This window comes from Leucoraja erinacea, chromosome 39 (assembly GCF_028641065.1).
Source record: "Leucoraja erinacea ecotype New England chromosome 39, Leri_hhj_1, whole genome shotgun sequence".
NCBI lineage: Eukaryota > Metazoa > Chordata > Chondrichthyes > Rajiformes > Rajidae > Leucoraja > Leucoraja erinaceus.
This window is the reverse complement of record NC_073415.1, coordinates 4,935,844-4,952,676: the sequence shown is the minus strand read 5'-3', so window position 1 is coordinate 4,952,676 and position 16,833 is coordinate 4,935,844.

Sequence of the window (16,833 nt, the reverse complement as noted above, 5' to 3'; positions counted from 1 at the left end):
AGAAATGTACCGGTGACATCTTGTCCCATATCATCCCGATCTGGTTTGGGAACAGCTCTGCCCAGGACAGGAAGGCTCTGCAGAGAGTAGTGTGTTCGGCCGAGCGCACCATGGGAACTACACTCACCCCCCCCTGCAGGAACTATACACCAGGAGGTGCAGATCCCGAACCAGCAAGATCATGAAGGACCCCAACCACCCCAGCAACGGACTGTTCCAGCTGCTACGGTCAGGAAAACGCCACAGTGTCACACTGCGAAACAGAGAGGATGAGATATAGTTTCTACCAGGACTGTAAACTCTTATCTCAGCAGGGAATCATTTACTGTTGTGTTGTGTCTTTAATTTTCTAAGATATTAATACTGTTTCTGTTCTATTCTGTTCTGTACTTTTATGCACAATCTGCAGGCATTGGCACTTTCATTTCACTGCACATCTTGTATGTGTATGTGAGAAATAAACTTGACTTGACTTGAAATGTTTGCAAGTTGGACGCATTGATGGGGCATCTTGGTTAACATGGATGAGCTGGGCTGAAGGGCCTGTTCCGTGCTTTATGACTATGACTTGTCTATATCTGCACCGCATCCTGCATTAAAGACCCACCAGCTCCTGGGGGCTCTGGTCCTCGATGCTTTTCCCTGTCTCCAGCTACCAGAGCAACATTGGGATCCTGAGCCGAACTTTCAATCATTTGAATCACTGTTTGAATCAACGCCAATTCTCCATATCCTGCCATTTGCTGTGTGCCGACACTCTCACACTAATTAAGATGCTATGCTATGAGTTGGGAGTTGCCCGCGCCAATTTAATACATTACCCTCAGGCTCCTTAGCTTGCCAGGATTAGTTTATATCCTCGCCCAATTAAGTGAAAGTTCTGGATGGTTCAGACGGCTCTTTCACAGATCCCTGCTTCAAATCCTTCACTCTCCTCTGGTGTAGTTTAGGGCACATGCTGGCAAAGTGCTAGAGCTTCTGTCTTACAGTGGAAAACATAGAAACATAGAAAATAGGTGCAGGAGTAGGCCATTCGGCCCTTCAAGCTAGCACCACCATTCAATATGATCATGGCTGATCATCCAAAATCAGTGCCCTGTTTTGGCTTTTTCCCCATATCCCTTGATTCCTTTAGCCCTAAGAGCTAAATCTAACTCTCTCTTTCCTCTTCTTGCGTGTGGCGTGCACAGCCTAAAGTTGTTGGACAACTTGTTCTATTTGATCTTCCGTTTGTGCACGTCGAGTTGATTGCATTAGTCGGAGCAGGGTGGACCACGTGAAGGTTGCAATCTTCCACCCCTAACTCTCTCCTGAAAACAGGGTTCAATCCTGACTTTGGCCGCTGTCTGTACGGAGTTTGCACGTTCTCCTTGTGACTGCGTGGGTTTTCCCCAGGTGCCCCTGGCTTCCTCCCACACTCCCAGGACGTGCGGGTTTGTAGGTTAATGAGCTTCGGTAAAGATTGTAAATTGTCCCTAGCGTGTGCAGGATAGTGCGGACTTGGTGGGCCGAAGGGCCTGTTTCTGCGGTGTATCTCTACACTAAACTCTGAACTAAAACTAAGTCCTAGAGGGAAGTGCCGTTGGTTAGATGAGATGTTGATCTGAGTCCCGGATTTACGTATAGGCTTCACAGGCTTAAGCCTGGGGCCTCGAGATCTAGGGGACACAAGGACCGCTCAAACCAGTTTCTCCTCTCAGTAAGATGGTTCCACCACAGCGCCACTTTCTTCTGACCCACATTTACCTTGATTAATATTTTTAAATCTTTCCATCAAAGTTTTTGAATAAACTCAGAGACTCAGCCGACACTGCCATAGGTGGGGAATTCTAAAGACCCACCAGCCTGAGTGGACAATTTGTCTCACCTCTGCCAGTAATGACTGACCCCTTATTTTGAGACTACGATCCTCGGTTCTGCATAGGAAGGAACTGCAGATGCTGGTTTAAACCGAAGATAGCTGGGAGTAATTCAGCAGGTCAGACAGAATCCATGGAGGGGTGACGTTTCGGGTCGAGACCCTTCTACAGATTGATGTGGGGTAGGTAGGGAGGACGTTGACCCGAAACGTCACCTATTCCTTCTCTCCATAGAAACATAGAAACATAGAAAAATAGGTACAGGAGTAGGCCATTAGGCCCTTCGAGCCTGCACCGCCATTCAATATGATCATGGCTGATCATCCAACTCAGTATCCTGTACCTGCCCTCTATCCATATCCTCTGATCTCTTTAGCCACAAGGGCCACATCTAACTCCCTCTTAAATATAGCCAATGAATTGGCCTCAACTACCTTCTGTGGCAGATAATTCCACAGATTCACCACTCTCTGTGTGAAAAATGATTTCCTCATCTCGGTCCTAAAATACTTCCCCCTTATCCTTTAACTGTGACCCCTTGTTCTGGACTTCCCCAACATCGGGAACAATCTTCCTGCATCTAGCCTGTCCAACCCCTTAATAATTTTGTAAGTTTCTATAAGATTCTGCCTCATAGATGCTGCCTCACCCTCTGGGTTTCACCAGCATTTTTGTCTACCTTCGATTTATCCAGCATTTCTGCAGTTCCTTCTTAAACGTTGAGTTGCTCTGACACGTATTGTGCCCATTGTTTAGCAGCCTCATGGCAGATTATGTTCATTGACAGCAGGTAATGAATGTTGATCCATTTCACCTTGGGCAAGTCGACTCCGGTTTAACCTGAGCCCGACGCCTCCACATACAGCAGCAACCAGGTGTCATTAACGCAGGTAGACACCATGCCCATTGTTCACCGCCCCAGCTTGAAGCGTGCAATTGGACTCAGCACTTATTACAGATTCACAATGACTCCTGGAATTCTGAAATAACTGCGTCTTGTCGTCAAACCGAGACTTCTCCCATCTCTGCCTCTGCTTGTTGCCTCTCTCCCTCCCACAACTTTAGCCCAGTCCTTCAAGTGTCTGCATTCTGCTTCTCTCTGTCTCACCCTCCTGTCTGCACGCTCATTATCTCCATATGCTTTTTCTCTCAGTCTCTTTCTTCTAGTTTGCATCATTTTCAGTCTCTTTCTCTCCCTCTCGCTCTCTCTTTCTGTGCGTGTGTGTGTGTGTGTGTGCGCACGTGTGTGTATGCGTTTGTACACGTGTGTCTGTGTGTGTACGTGTTTGTGTGCATGCTTGTGCGTGCATGTGCGTGTGTATGTATGTGCATGCACATCAGACAGGCCCCCTCACTGTCCATCTTTAAATCCAGTGTTAAAACACATTTGTACTCCCTGGCTTTTGACCATGCCTGAGGCTTTGCTTCTGTTTGTGTTGTTTTTTAATGTTTCTTTATTTTACATGTCTTTTCCTACTATTTCTTTTGATTGTTATTTTTGGTGTGTATTAACTTTTTTGTCAATGATTAGTGATGTACAGCACTTTGTTGCAGCTATGTTTGTTTTTAAAATGCTCTATAAATAAAATTATTATTATTATTATTATGTTTATGTGTGTATGGGTGCATGTATGTGTGAGTGCTTGTGTGTATGCATATGTGCATATTTGTGTATGCATGTGGCCGTGTATATATGCCTGGGTGTGTTTGACTCTCTGTGACTCTCTCTCTCTCACTCTCTCCCTCCTTTTATTTTTTTATTTTCTCCAGTTTTATTTTCCCCCTCTTCTTGTTTCATCCAATTTTCTCTCTTCTTTTATCTGCACAGCTCACACTTCTCAGTCACTGCCGCTCCCTAATGCCACGCCTTTCAGCATAGAAACATAGAAACATAGACATTAGGTGCAGGAGTAGGCCATTCGGCCCTTCGAGCCTGCACCGCCATTCAATATGATCATGGCTGATCATCCAACTCAGTATCCCGTACCTGCCTTCTCTCCATACCCCCTGATCCCCTTAGCCACAAGGGCCACATCTAACACCCTCTTAAATATAGCCAATGAACTGTGGCCTCAACTACCCTCTGCGGCAGAGAGTTCCAGAGATTCACCACTCTCTGTGTGAAAAAAGTTCTCCTCATCTCGGTTTTAAAGGATTTCCCCCTTATCCTTAAGCTTTGACCCCTTGTCCTGGACTTCCCCAACATCGGGAACAATCTTCCTGCATCTAGCCTGTCCAACCCCTTAAGAATTTTGTAAGTTTCTATAAGCTCCCCTCTCAATCTCCTAAATTCTAGCGAGTATAAACCAAGTCTATTCAGTCTTTCTTCATAAGACAGTCCTGACATCCCAGGAATCAGTCTGGTGAACCATCTCTGCACTCCCTCTATGGCAATAATGTCCTTCCTCAGATTTGGAGACCAAAACTGTACGCAATACTCCAGGTGTGGTCTCACCAAGACCCAGCATCTCAGCAACTATTGTGCCCCCTCTCTACCTCTCTCTCTGTGCTGTGTTTGTTGTCATCTCTCATTAGAGTGCTCAGCTATGTGTTGAGAGGGGCCAAGATTAAAGGGGGTGTGCGCGGCAAGTTTTTATACGCGCTGCCAGGGGTGGTGGTGGAGGTAGATACGATAGTGCGGTTATAAGGACAGCATAGTGGCACAGCAGTAGTGTAGCTGCCTCATCACAGAGTCAGGGTCATGAGTTCGATCCTGATCATGGGTGCTGCTGTACAGGGTTTGTATATTCACATGGTAATACAGCGTGGAAACTTTGCTCCACTCAACTTAAAGCTCCAACATGTAGTCTGATGATATCTCCACCCTGGGAATGGAATCCTTTCCTCATTGTCCTGTTATCTTGTCTGTGGATTTCTCAGCCTCAGAGGGCGGTGGAGGCCGATTCTCTAGATACTTTCAAGAGAGAGCTAGATAGGGCTCTTAAAGATAGTGGAGTCAGGGGATATGGGGAGAAGGCAGGAACGGGGTACTGATTGGGGATGATCAGCCATGATCACATTGAATGGCGGCACTGGCTCGAAGGGCAGAATGGCCTACTCCTGCACCTATTGTCTATTGTCTATTGAAACCCTTTTTTTAGACTTTGAAGTCTTAGAAGACTTTGAAGATAGACGCAAAAAGCAAAAAGACATTAATTGGATCACAATGATCATAGGCTGGCTGGGTGGCTCAGCGGTAGAGTTGCTGCCTCACAGCGCCAGGGACCCAGGTTCCACTCTGACTACAGGTGCTGTCTGTACGGAGTTTGCACGTTCTCCCTATAACCATGTGGGTTTTCTCCGGGTGCTCCGGTTTCCTCCCACATGTACAGGTTTGTAGGCTAATTGCCTTGGTGTGAATGTAAAGTTGTCCCTAGTGTGTGTGGGGTAGTGTTAGTGTGCGGGGATCGCTGGTCAGTACTGACTCGATGGGCCGAAGGGCCTGTTTCCGCGCTGTATCTCGAAACTAAACTAAACAGCAAATGTGCTTCACGTGAAGGTTCATTGGAACATTTTGAAAAGGGAATTAAATATATACTTTAGAAGAGAAAGTTCTGTGTGCCTGAGAAGAATGAGATAAGAAGCAGAACTAGTGAGACTCATTCACAGAGCGAGTGCAGGCATGAAGAGCTGAGGAGACCTGCCTCTGATTCAGTGGGTAAACATTCACACTATGCATTCCCCTAGTCAGCTAAGACTCAACTTTTCGACAAGTTCCAGCAGCAGTTTACTGTCAATGTAAAAACGGAACATTCAAAACTGCACTCACCCTTCAACTGATTAACCCTTCCCTTTCCAGAAGGGCGCGGTGGGTGGTGCAGCGGGTAGAACCGCTGCCTCACAGCGCCACAGATCCCGACCTCGGCTGCTGCCTGTGTGTGGAGTTTGCATGCCCTCCCTGTGACCACGTGTGTTTCCTCTCACACCCCCAAAGACATGCGGGTTTGTAGGCTAATTGGCCCTCTGTACATCGCCCCTAGTGTGTAGGGAGTGGGGTAACACAGAACTAGTGTGAACGGGTGATCGATGGCCAGCATGGACCTGGAGGGCCGAAGGGCCTGTTTCCACGCTGTATCTTTCAATCAATCAATCAATCAAACCCCCTTACCAAAGTCATTAAAAAAAGACACAAATTTCTGGAGTAACTCAGCGGGTCAGACAGCATCTCTGGAGAATATAAATAGGTGACGTTTCGGGTCGGGACAAATAGGTGATGCTTTCAAGAGAGAGTTAGATAGAACTCTTGGGGATAGCGGAGTTAAAGGATATGGAGAGAAGGCAGGAACGGGGTACTGATTGTGGATGATCAGCCATGATCACATTGAATGGCGGTGCTGGCTCGAAGGGCAGAATGGCCTACTCCTGCACCTATTGTCTATTGTCTATTGTAACCCTTTTTTTAGACTTTGAAGTCTTAGAAGACTTTGAAGATAGACGCAAAAAGCTGGAGTAACTCAGCGAGTCAGGCAGCATCTCTGGAGAAAACAAATAGGTGATGTTTCGGATCGAGAGACTTCTTCAGACTGAAGAAGGGCCACAACCCAAAACGTCACCTATTCCTTTCCTCCCTTCATGGATTCTGTCTGACCTGCTGAGTTACTCCCAGCATCTGCAGTTCCTTCCTAGCGAATTGTCCCAGTGAACTCCACCTTAAGGTATTTAAGAAGGAACTGCAGATGCTGGAAAATCGAAGGTACACAAAAATGCTGGAGAAACTCAGCGGGTGCAGCAGCATCTATGGAGCGAAGGAAATAGGCAACGTTTCGGGCCGAAACCCTTCTTCAGACCTTAAGGTAGATCTGCACTGAACTATCCCTTGTGTCAGTTGTAACTTGGCCTTCGTTTGAAGATTTCTTTTTAACCAAAATAATGTTTTCAATTATTTACAATAATATGTACAGTACGATATAAATCAAAACAAAACCATAATACAGGTCAAACAAATATTCTTCAATACGAAATATACTAATTATACGACTATATCACCATCCTTATTAAGGAGCATTCCACCCCCCAGCGGTCTCGGGGAAACTTGTCCTTCGTTGGGCAAGATGGTGTTCACCTCATTTTTATTTATTTTTATTTTTTATTTTTTTCAATCAAAAATATTTATTCAAATATTAAAATAGTATTTACAATACAATAAAACAAAACACCACCATAGTACAAGACAAACAAATATGCTAAGCAACTGCTAAACAACTATATTGCGATCCTTGTCCAGGATACATTCAACCCCCCTCGGTGACCAGTAGTTGTGGAACTCTCTCAGGGTTCCCGTAGACAGGGTGTATTCCCTTTCTATCCACACCTGGGCATGGATGTATCCCCGGAAAAGGGGCAGGCAGCTGGCTCGGGTAGAGGCCTCCACCGTCTGGCGCCTTGACTCGCAGATGGCCAGCTTGGTTGGCGTTTACCTCATGGTGGGGAGTTCTAGCTCCACACTCTACACTCACACCTCTTGATCATCAGGGCACTAGATCAGATTCAGTCCAGAGCAACCACCTTCATCAAGGGTTGACCCTCCAGAGAGGAGCTGTGACAAATCTTAGTGCGTTGCTCATCAAACACGGAGTGAGCTCCCTCAACGCCTCCATGATGCTTGAGAAGTGGGACTTTAGACTTTCCGAGATAGAGCATGGGAAACAGGCCCTTCGGCCCACCGAGTCTCATGCTTGCATGCCCTATGTTGTACCTTTTAATCCATTCAATCGATCAGTTATTTGGGCGTAGGAAGGAACTGCAGACGCTGGTTTAAACCGAAGCGAGATGGTGAGAGCGAGCGCAGACGTTGAGCCCCACAAGACGACTTTGAAAAAAAAAAGAAAAAAGAATTTAAAAAAAAGAAAAAAAAAAAAACAAAAAACTTTGAAACTGGCCCTACGTGGGTGGGGGAGGATTGGTTGGGTGGCCGTGCTTTGTTAATAAGGTAGTGATTCAGTTGCTTCAGTTGCTTCTGTGCATTAGCTCATAGTTGCATTCTGCACAGAGTCAGGGCATGATTAGACTTGGTGTTCTTTGGCTTTGGATATTCAAACGTGACCCAATGCCCAAACATGGAAGCAGCAGCAGTAGACGTGATCCATCCCACGTAGCCGTCAAAAGTGCAGGGACGATCAGAGAGGAGCAGGTCCACCTGAGAGACAGTGGACGGACACCAGACATTACATTTTTTAAATTCAAAATCGACTTTATTCGAGAATTAAATATATACAGTACATGATCCTTACGACACTCCATCCGACATTGTCGGAGGCTATACATACATACATACATACATACATACAATACAGTTTCACAATTTGGTGGGGGGCAGGTCACCAACAGCAGGCACTGGTTGCCCCGTTACCCACCTTCATGAAGCGAGCCCAGCTGACGTTGACGCTCCCCGCTTCGTCGGGAATCTCCCCGCACCGGAGGCTGACGTGCGGAAGGATGGCCTGTACGCCGTGCCTGATGGGAGAGGGGAGACGAGGGAGTGGCCGGGGTGAGACTGGACCTTGATGATGCTGGTGGCGTTGGCGAGACAGCGCGAGGTGTAGATGGAGTCAATAACTTACACGTTGATCATTCACAGCAGTGCCCGACGTTGATGGACAGAGGGTGCATCTGACATTCTCGGAGGCTATACATACATACATACAATACAGTTTCCCCAAATCACAATTTTACACCACACCCTTGCCACTCATGTGGCCCACTGGCATGGGATCCCTTCCCTTATTTTGAGGGGCATCACCACCACACCCTGCCCCCCATGTTCAGCAGCGGAAGGAATCTTCCCCCACCGAGCCTTGGCGTTGGCTGCACCGAGCTTCAGCCAGGCAACATGTTTGACACAAACAGTAAGGCCCTGTACTGTTCTATAAAATGTCCAATGGGACTCTCCTGTCCCTCTCTTCCACCCGGTATGGTTCTAACTATTTGTTTCCCTGTCCACATACTCGTAATACTGGCTTGACAGTAATACGAGCCTTGCCTGGGCAAAGGCTGCAAATGAGCCTGAGCCACAACTACCCAATGCTCTGTGCCTTGGAGTAAGGACTGATGCGCTACATTCATGTAAGAATCTGATAGAGGTGGGCTTATAAACTGCCAAGCGATCAATCAATTGTTTGATCGAATGATCGGTCGATCAATTGATTGATTGATTTCTTTATAATTGTGGATTGTTTTGCATACCATACCCAAGTATGCAAAGAGTGGCCACATAAAGGACGTTGACAAAGTTATAAAATATTTATCCCCAATGGTCCCTCATTGTTCTAAGTGGCCCCCACCAGGCCATGTTCCTCTTTGTTTAAGAGGGAACTGCAGATGCTGGAGAATCGAAGGTGAGACCAAGCGGAGGTTGGGCGATCGTTTCGCTGAACACCTCCGCTCGGTCCGCAATAACCAAGCTGACCTCCCGGTGGCTCAGCACTTCAACTCCCCCTCCCACTCCGCCGCCGACCTCTCTGTCCTGGGTCTCCTCCATGGCCACAGCGAGCAGCACCAGAAATTGGAGGAACAGCACCTCATATTCCGTTTGGGGAGTCTGCACCCCGGGGGCATGAACATCGACTTCTCCCAATTCTGTTAGTCCTTGCTGTCTCCTCCCCTTCCTCAGCTCCCTTGCTGTCTCCTCCCACCCTCCAGCCTTCCGGCTACTCCTCCTTTTCCCTTTCTTGTCCCCACCCACCCCCACCCCTGATCAGTCTGAAGAAGGGTTTCGGCCCGAAACGTTGCCTATTTCCTTCGCCCCATAGATGCTGCTGCACCCGCTGAGTTTCTCCAGCTTTTCTGTGTAACCTTCCTCTTTGTTTAGTTTAGTTTAGAGACACAGCACAGAAACAGGCCCTTCGGCCCACCGAGTCCGTGCCGACCAGCGATCCCCGTGCACAATCACTACCTTACCCACTCGGGACAATTTACAATTCACCGAAACCAATTAACCTACAAACCTGCACGTCTTTGGAATGCGGGAGGAAACTGGAACACCCGGAGAAAACCCACTCGGTCACGGAGAGAACGTTCAAACTCCGTACAGACAGCGCCCTTAGTCAGGATCGAACCCTGGTCTCTTGCTCAGTAATGCCCCTGTTCCACTTAGGAAACCTGAACGGAAACCTCTCGAGACTTTGCGCCCCACCCAAGGTTTCCGTGCGGTTCCCGGAGGTCCCCGGAGGTTTTTGTCAGTCTCTCTACCTGCTTCCACTACCTGCAACCTCCGGCAACCACCTGCAACCGCCGGGAACCGCACGGAAACCTTGGGTGGGGCGCAAAGTCTCCAGCGGTTTCCGTTCTGGTTTCCTAAGTGGGACAGGGGCATTAAGGCAGCAACTCTAGCGCTGCACCACTGTGCCGCCTCTAACGAATTTTATTCACGTCTCTTTGTTCTCGGAGGCTCCTCCCCACACTGGGTTCCTCTTTTGTTCTCAAAGATAGACACAAAATGCTGGAGTAACTCAGCGGGACAGGCAGCATCTCTGGAGAGAAGGAATGGGTGACGTTTCGGGTTGAGACCCTTCTTCGGTTAAAGAGTCCTCTTTGTTCTCGGTAGCTGGGACCTTCGGCAGAGTTGGTTCTGGTGGGACGTGGGGGGGGGGGGGGGGGGTGTGTGTTGCTGACTCCTGCCGTGGTCTGTGGGAGGGTCTATTGTGACTGGGGTGGTGGTGGATGAGTGTGCTGCCTGCACAGATGTGATCGCTATGTGAGTCAGTGTCTGTGGTGAGTCGGTAGATGTGCTGACTGGCCTCTGCATTCCTTCCCCCCAGCAATGGGTGGGACGGCAAGAATAACAAACAAAAATCCTGTCAACTCTCCCTCCCAGCTAGTCTCCTGAAACGTGTCGATTCCCGCTGAGGGTGTGAATCCACAAAGCACGGGAAAATCACACAGACACCTCCACCACACACACACACACACACACACACACACACACACACACACACACACACACACACACACACACACACACACACACACACACACACACACACACACACACACACACACACACACACACACACACACACACACACGCAACACATACACACACACACATGCACACACACACACACACACACACATAGACACACACACACACACACACACACACACATATGCATACATATACACACACGCACACACACATACACAAACACATACATGCACACACACACACACACACACACACACCACATACAGCAAATACACACCAACTGCACACATATAACACAAACACTTACACACACACACACCACATACAGCAAATACACACCAACTGCACACATATAACACAAACACACACACACAGACAGACACACACAAATACAACACACACACACATACACACACACACACACATAGACATCTCCCTCATGCCCACACACCGTGTCACCCACACATACATCCCAACTTACACATGTACACATACAAGCACACACGTACACCTAAATCACCTGCCTCAGTGACTATCATCCTGTGGCAATTAAACCCACCATAATGCAGTACCTCAAGAGAGTGGTTGAGGGGGGAATCAAATCCTGCCTCAGGAATGACCTTGTTGCTTCAGCTTGCCTGTGGCGACTCAGGGCAACAACAGATGCTGTCTCACTGGCTCCTCTCTCTGCTCGGGACCAGTGAATGGCCACAGGGCTGTTGTTCATTGACGACAGCGCTGCGTTCAACACCATCACTCCCCCCCCAAACTCCCCACCAGGGCCTGGACCTCGATACCTCCCTGGGCAACTAGATCCTCGACCTCCCCATCGAGAGACCTCGGTAACCGGGGATCAGGAACATCTTCTTGAAGATAGACGCAAAGTGCTGGAGTAGCTCAGCAGGACAGGCAGCATCTCTGGGGAGAAGGAATGGGTGGCGTTTGGGGTCGAGACAATTCGTACAGTTGCGTACAGTTTTCGGGTCTCCAAATCTGAGGAAGGACATTATTGCCATAGAGGGAGTGCAGAGACGGTTCACCAGACTGATTCCTGGGATGTCAGGACTGTCTTATGAAGAAAGACTGGATAGACTTGGTTTATACTCTCTAGAATTTAGGAGATTGAGAGGGGATCTTATAGAAACTTACAAAATTCTTAAGGGGTTGGACAGGCTAGATGCAGGAAGATTGTTCCCGATGTTAGGGAAGTCCAGGACAAGGGGTCACAGCTTAAGGATAAAGGGGGAAATCCTTTAAAACCGAGATGAGAAGAACTTTTTTCACACAGAGAGTGGTGAATCTCTGGAATTCTCTGCCACAGAGGGTAGTTGAGGCCAGTTCATTGGCTATATTTAAGAGGGAGTTAGATGTGGCCCTTGTGGCTAAGGGGATCAGGGCGTATGGAGAGAAGGCAGGTACGGGATACTGAGTTGGATGATCAGCCATGATCATATTGAATGGCAGTGCAGGCTCGAAGGGCCGAATGGCCTACTCCTGCACCTAATTTCTATCTTTCTATGTTTCTGCAGACTGAGCATCTTGTCTCTGACCATTAACGTAGGCACATTCCAGGGCTGCATGTCTGCCCCTCTGCTGCACCCTCTTTACATGCACGACCCCTTGGTTAAGCAAAGCTGCAATGTCGCCGACATATTTGCCGACTTTAGCACTATGGTTGGCTGCAATACGGGTGGTGAGGAGTCAGTGTATTGGAGAGAGATAGGACTGCAGCTGCACAGGTGGACTATCTCCTGGACAGGTATCTGGACACTTGGACTATTTGGACAGGCACGGTGGCGCAGCGGTAGAGTTGCTGCCTTACAGCGCCAGAAACCCGGGTCCCATCCCGACTATGGGTGCGATCTGTATGGAGTTTGTACGTACGTTGTCCTAGTGACCTGCGTGGGTTTCCTCCGGGTGCTCCGGTTTCCTCCAACACTCCAAAAGACGTACAGGTTTGTAGGTTATTTGGGTTGTGAATCGTAAATTGCCCCTAGTGTGTGTAGGATATTGCTAGTGTACGGGGTGAGTGTTGGTCGATGCTGACTCAGTGGGGAGAAGGGCCAGTTTGGTGCTGGATCTCTCAAGTCGGAACAAAGGGCAACCTCTTCGCTGATACTCAGCTGTTAGCCAGCATGTGTGGAGAAAGAAAGAATAGATAACATCTGCGGTTGAGGCAACCGAATATCTTGGAGAAAACCCACACAGGTCACAGGGAGAATGTACAAACTCTGTACAGACAGCGCCCATAGTCAGGATCGAACCCGGGTACCTGGTGCTGTAAGGCAACACCTCTACCGCCCCTTATTCATGTGTCTGCCTCAATGTGTCTTAAACACAGAGATTGTATCTGAATCACTACCTGCCTGGTAGCATGTTCCAAATATCACATACTCTCTGTGCAATGAAGCTTATGCTTCAGATCTTGTTCCCAGCTTGTCCCTCAACACTTCTTATCTGACATCTTTTTGTCAATTTGCATAACCCATCTTTAGATTTGCACATTCTTTGTGCTTTTGCCTAACCTGTTACCCCACCTATCTTGGTATCACCTGCAAACTGGAATGGGTTACACTTAGTTTCTCCGTTCTCAGGTAACTGGTTGAGGTGGATTACAGCAAACTGCCCTCCAAGGTTAGAGCCCTGTGGCGTCTCGCCTGCCCACCTTGCTGGCTTGCACACAACACTTCAATCTTCACTCAGGACATCCGCTTGTTCAGCAGCCCATCATCCATAGGGACCCAAGATAGACACAAAATGCTGGAGTAATGGGCCTGGCCTACTTGGCGATTGTTTAGGCAACTGCTGGTGATTGTCAGAGTCAAGTCAAGTCAATTTTATTTCCAGCTCTCGTTGGCCAAAGTGCTTTACATCAGTGCAGGTATTAACATGCTACATACAGTGGTACATAGATCTAACAATACATCTATGTATACGCTGATCAAGAAGGCTCATCAGCGTCTCTTCTTCCTGAGGAGACTGAAGAAGGTCCATCTGTCTCCTCAGATCCTGGTGAACTTCTACCGCTGCACCATCGAGAGCATCCTTACCAACTGCATCACAGTATGGTATGGCAACTGCTCTGTCTCCGACCGGAAGGCATTGCAGAGGGTGGTGAAAATTGCCCAACGCATCACCGGTTCCTCGCTCCCCTCCATTGAGTCTGTCCAAAGCAAGCGCTGTCTGCGGAGGGCGCTCAGCATCGCCAAGGACTGCTCTCACCCCAACCATGGACTGTTTACCCTCCTACCATCCGGGAGGCGCTACAGGTCTCTCCGTTGCCGAACCAGCAGGTCGAGGAACAGCTTCTTTCCGGCGGCTGTCACTCTACTCAACAACGTACCTCGGTGACTGCCAATCACCACCCCCCCCCCCCCCCGGACACTTATTATTATTTATTCAAATCGTTTGCTATGTCGCTCTTCCAGGGAGATGCTAAATGCATTTCGTTGTCTCTGTACTGTACACTGACAATGACAATTAAAATTGAATTGAATCTGAATCTGACATACATAAATACATACATACAACGTTCCCGCAGAGGACGTCAAGAAAGGCTTGTGAGTAGAAATAAGTTTTAAGTCTCGACTTAAAGTCGATGGAGGGGCGGGTTCTGATGGGAAGAGGGATGCTGCTCCACAGTCTAGGAGCTGCAACCGCAAAAGCGTGGTCGCCCCTGAGCTTATGCCTGGACCGCAGGATAGTCAGTAACATTGCGTGCAGTTTTGGTCTCCAAATCTGAGGAAGGACATTATTGCCATAGAGGGAGTGCAGAGAAGGTTCACCAGACTGATTCCTGGGATGTCAGGACTGTCTAATGAGGCAGGACTGGATAGACTTGGTTTATACTCTCTAGAATTTAGGAGATTGAGAGGGGATCTTATAGAAATCTTACAAAATTCTTAACAGGGGTTGGACAGGCTAGATGCAGGAAGATTGTTTCCGACGTTGGGGAAGTCCAGGACAAGGGGTCACAGCTTAAGGATAAGGGGGAAATCCTTTAAAACCGAGATGAGGAGAACTTTTTTCCAAAATGAAGCACATACATCACACAGAGAGTGGTGAATCTCTGGAACTCTCTGCCACAGAGGGTAGTTGAGGCCAGTTCATTGGCTATATTTAAGAGGGAGTTAGATGTGGCCCTTGTGGCCAAGGGGATCAGAGGGTATGGAGAGAAGGCAGGTACGGGATACTGAGTTGGATGATCAGCCATGATCATATTAATGGCGGTGCAGGCTCGAAGGGCCGAATGGCCTACTCCTGCACCTAATTTCTATGTTTCTATGTTTCTATGTTTCTATGTAACGTCCAGTCGGCCGATCTGAGGGACCTGGAGGTGGTGTGTTGGGAAAGCAGACTTTTGATGTAGGTGGGGGCTTTGTAAACAAACGGAAGGAGTTTGACTACTGTCATAGTCATAGCAGGTCGCTGAAAAACCAGCGACAACCCATGTCATCCTGGCAACTTCCTCCGACAGCCCCAACGTCAGGAGAAGTCAAGCTACGCTCATTGGCGTCAAACCCACTGTCGGCGAAAACATTTTCAGCATGTTGAAAATTCAGCGGCGACCAGAAAGCCGCTACGACTTTTTGCCCGACTGAAGGGGACGACTCCCGGCGATCACCGCCGAACATGTGGCGACAAACTAGTCGCCTGTAGTTGCCGTAAAAATCACCTAAGTGGGACTGGCCCATAACTCAGCGGGACAGGCAGCATCTCTGGAGAGAAGGAATGGGTGATGTTTCAGGTCGAGACCTGTATTCAGACGCTTCCCTGCATACTTGGTCTCTTATGTTTAAAGAGAACATGAGTACCTATTTCTAACAGCCCTGTTCAGCAGCAAAATAAAGCATGTGACCCCTCCCTCTCTCCCACTAATCACACAATCCATAAATAAGACTGTTTGCTGCAAGGAGAATATTTCTTGATAAATAGAATATAGAATGCTTAGTTCCTCCAGTTTATTGCCGTCCCTCCTCTTTTTATTTTCAGTCTGAAGAAGGATTCCGACCTGAAACGTCAATATACAATAGGTGCAGGAGTAGGCCATTCAGCCCTTCGAGCCAGCATCACCATCACCATTCAATGTGATCATGGCTGATCATCCCCAATCAGTACTCCATTCCTGCCTTCTCCCCATACCCCTGACTCCGCTATCTTTAAGAGCCCTATCTAGCTCTCTCTTAAAAGTATCCAGAGAACTGACCTCTGAGGCAGAGAAATCCACAGACTCACAACAACTCTCTGTGAGAAAAAGTGTTTCCTCGTCTCCGTTCTAAATTGCTTCCCCTTATTCTTAATCTGTGGCCACTGGTTCTGGACTCCCCCAACATCGGGAACATGTTTCCTGCCTTCTAGCGTGTCCAAACCCTTAATAATCTTATATGTTTCAATAAGATTTCCTCTCATCCTTCTAAACTCCACAGTGTACAAGCCCAGCTGCTCTATTCTCTCAGCATATGACAGTCCCACCATCCCGGGAATTAGCCTTGTAAAACTATGCTGCACTTCCTCAATAGCAAAAATGTCCTTCCTCAAATGAGGGGACCAAAACTGCACACAATACCCCAGGTGTGGTCTCACTATGGCCCTGTACAACTGCACAAGGACCTCTTTGCTCCTATACTCAACTCCTCTGGTTATGAACGCCAACATGCCATTCGCTTTCTTCACTGCCTGCTGAACCTGCATCACCAATATTTTTTCTACAGGGATGCTGCCTGACCTGCTGGGTTACTTAAGTTACTCCAGCATTTAGTGTCTATCTTCAGTAGAACACTAACATCCCACTTAAAACCAACGGTAGCAAGATATAATGAGGGTATATGAGAATCACCTTCTCATTTACACATTCAACCACACACACACACACACACACACACATATATACACACACGCACACACATACACACACATACACACACACACACACACACACACACACACACACATACACACACACACACACATACACACACACACACATATACACACACACGCACACACATACACACATGCACACACACACATATATAACACGCACACACACAC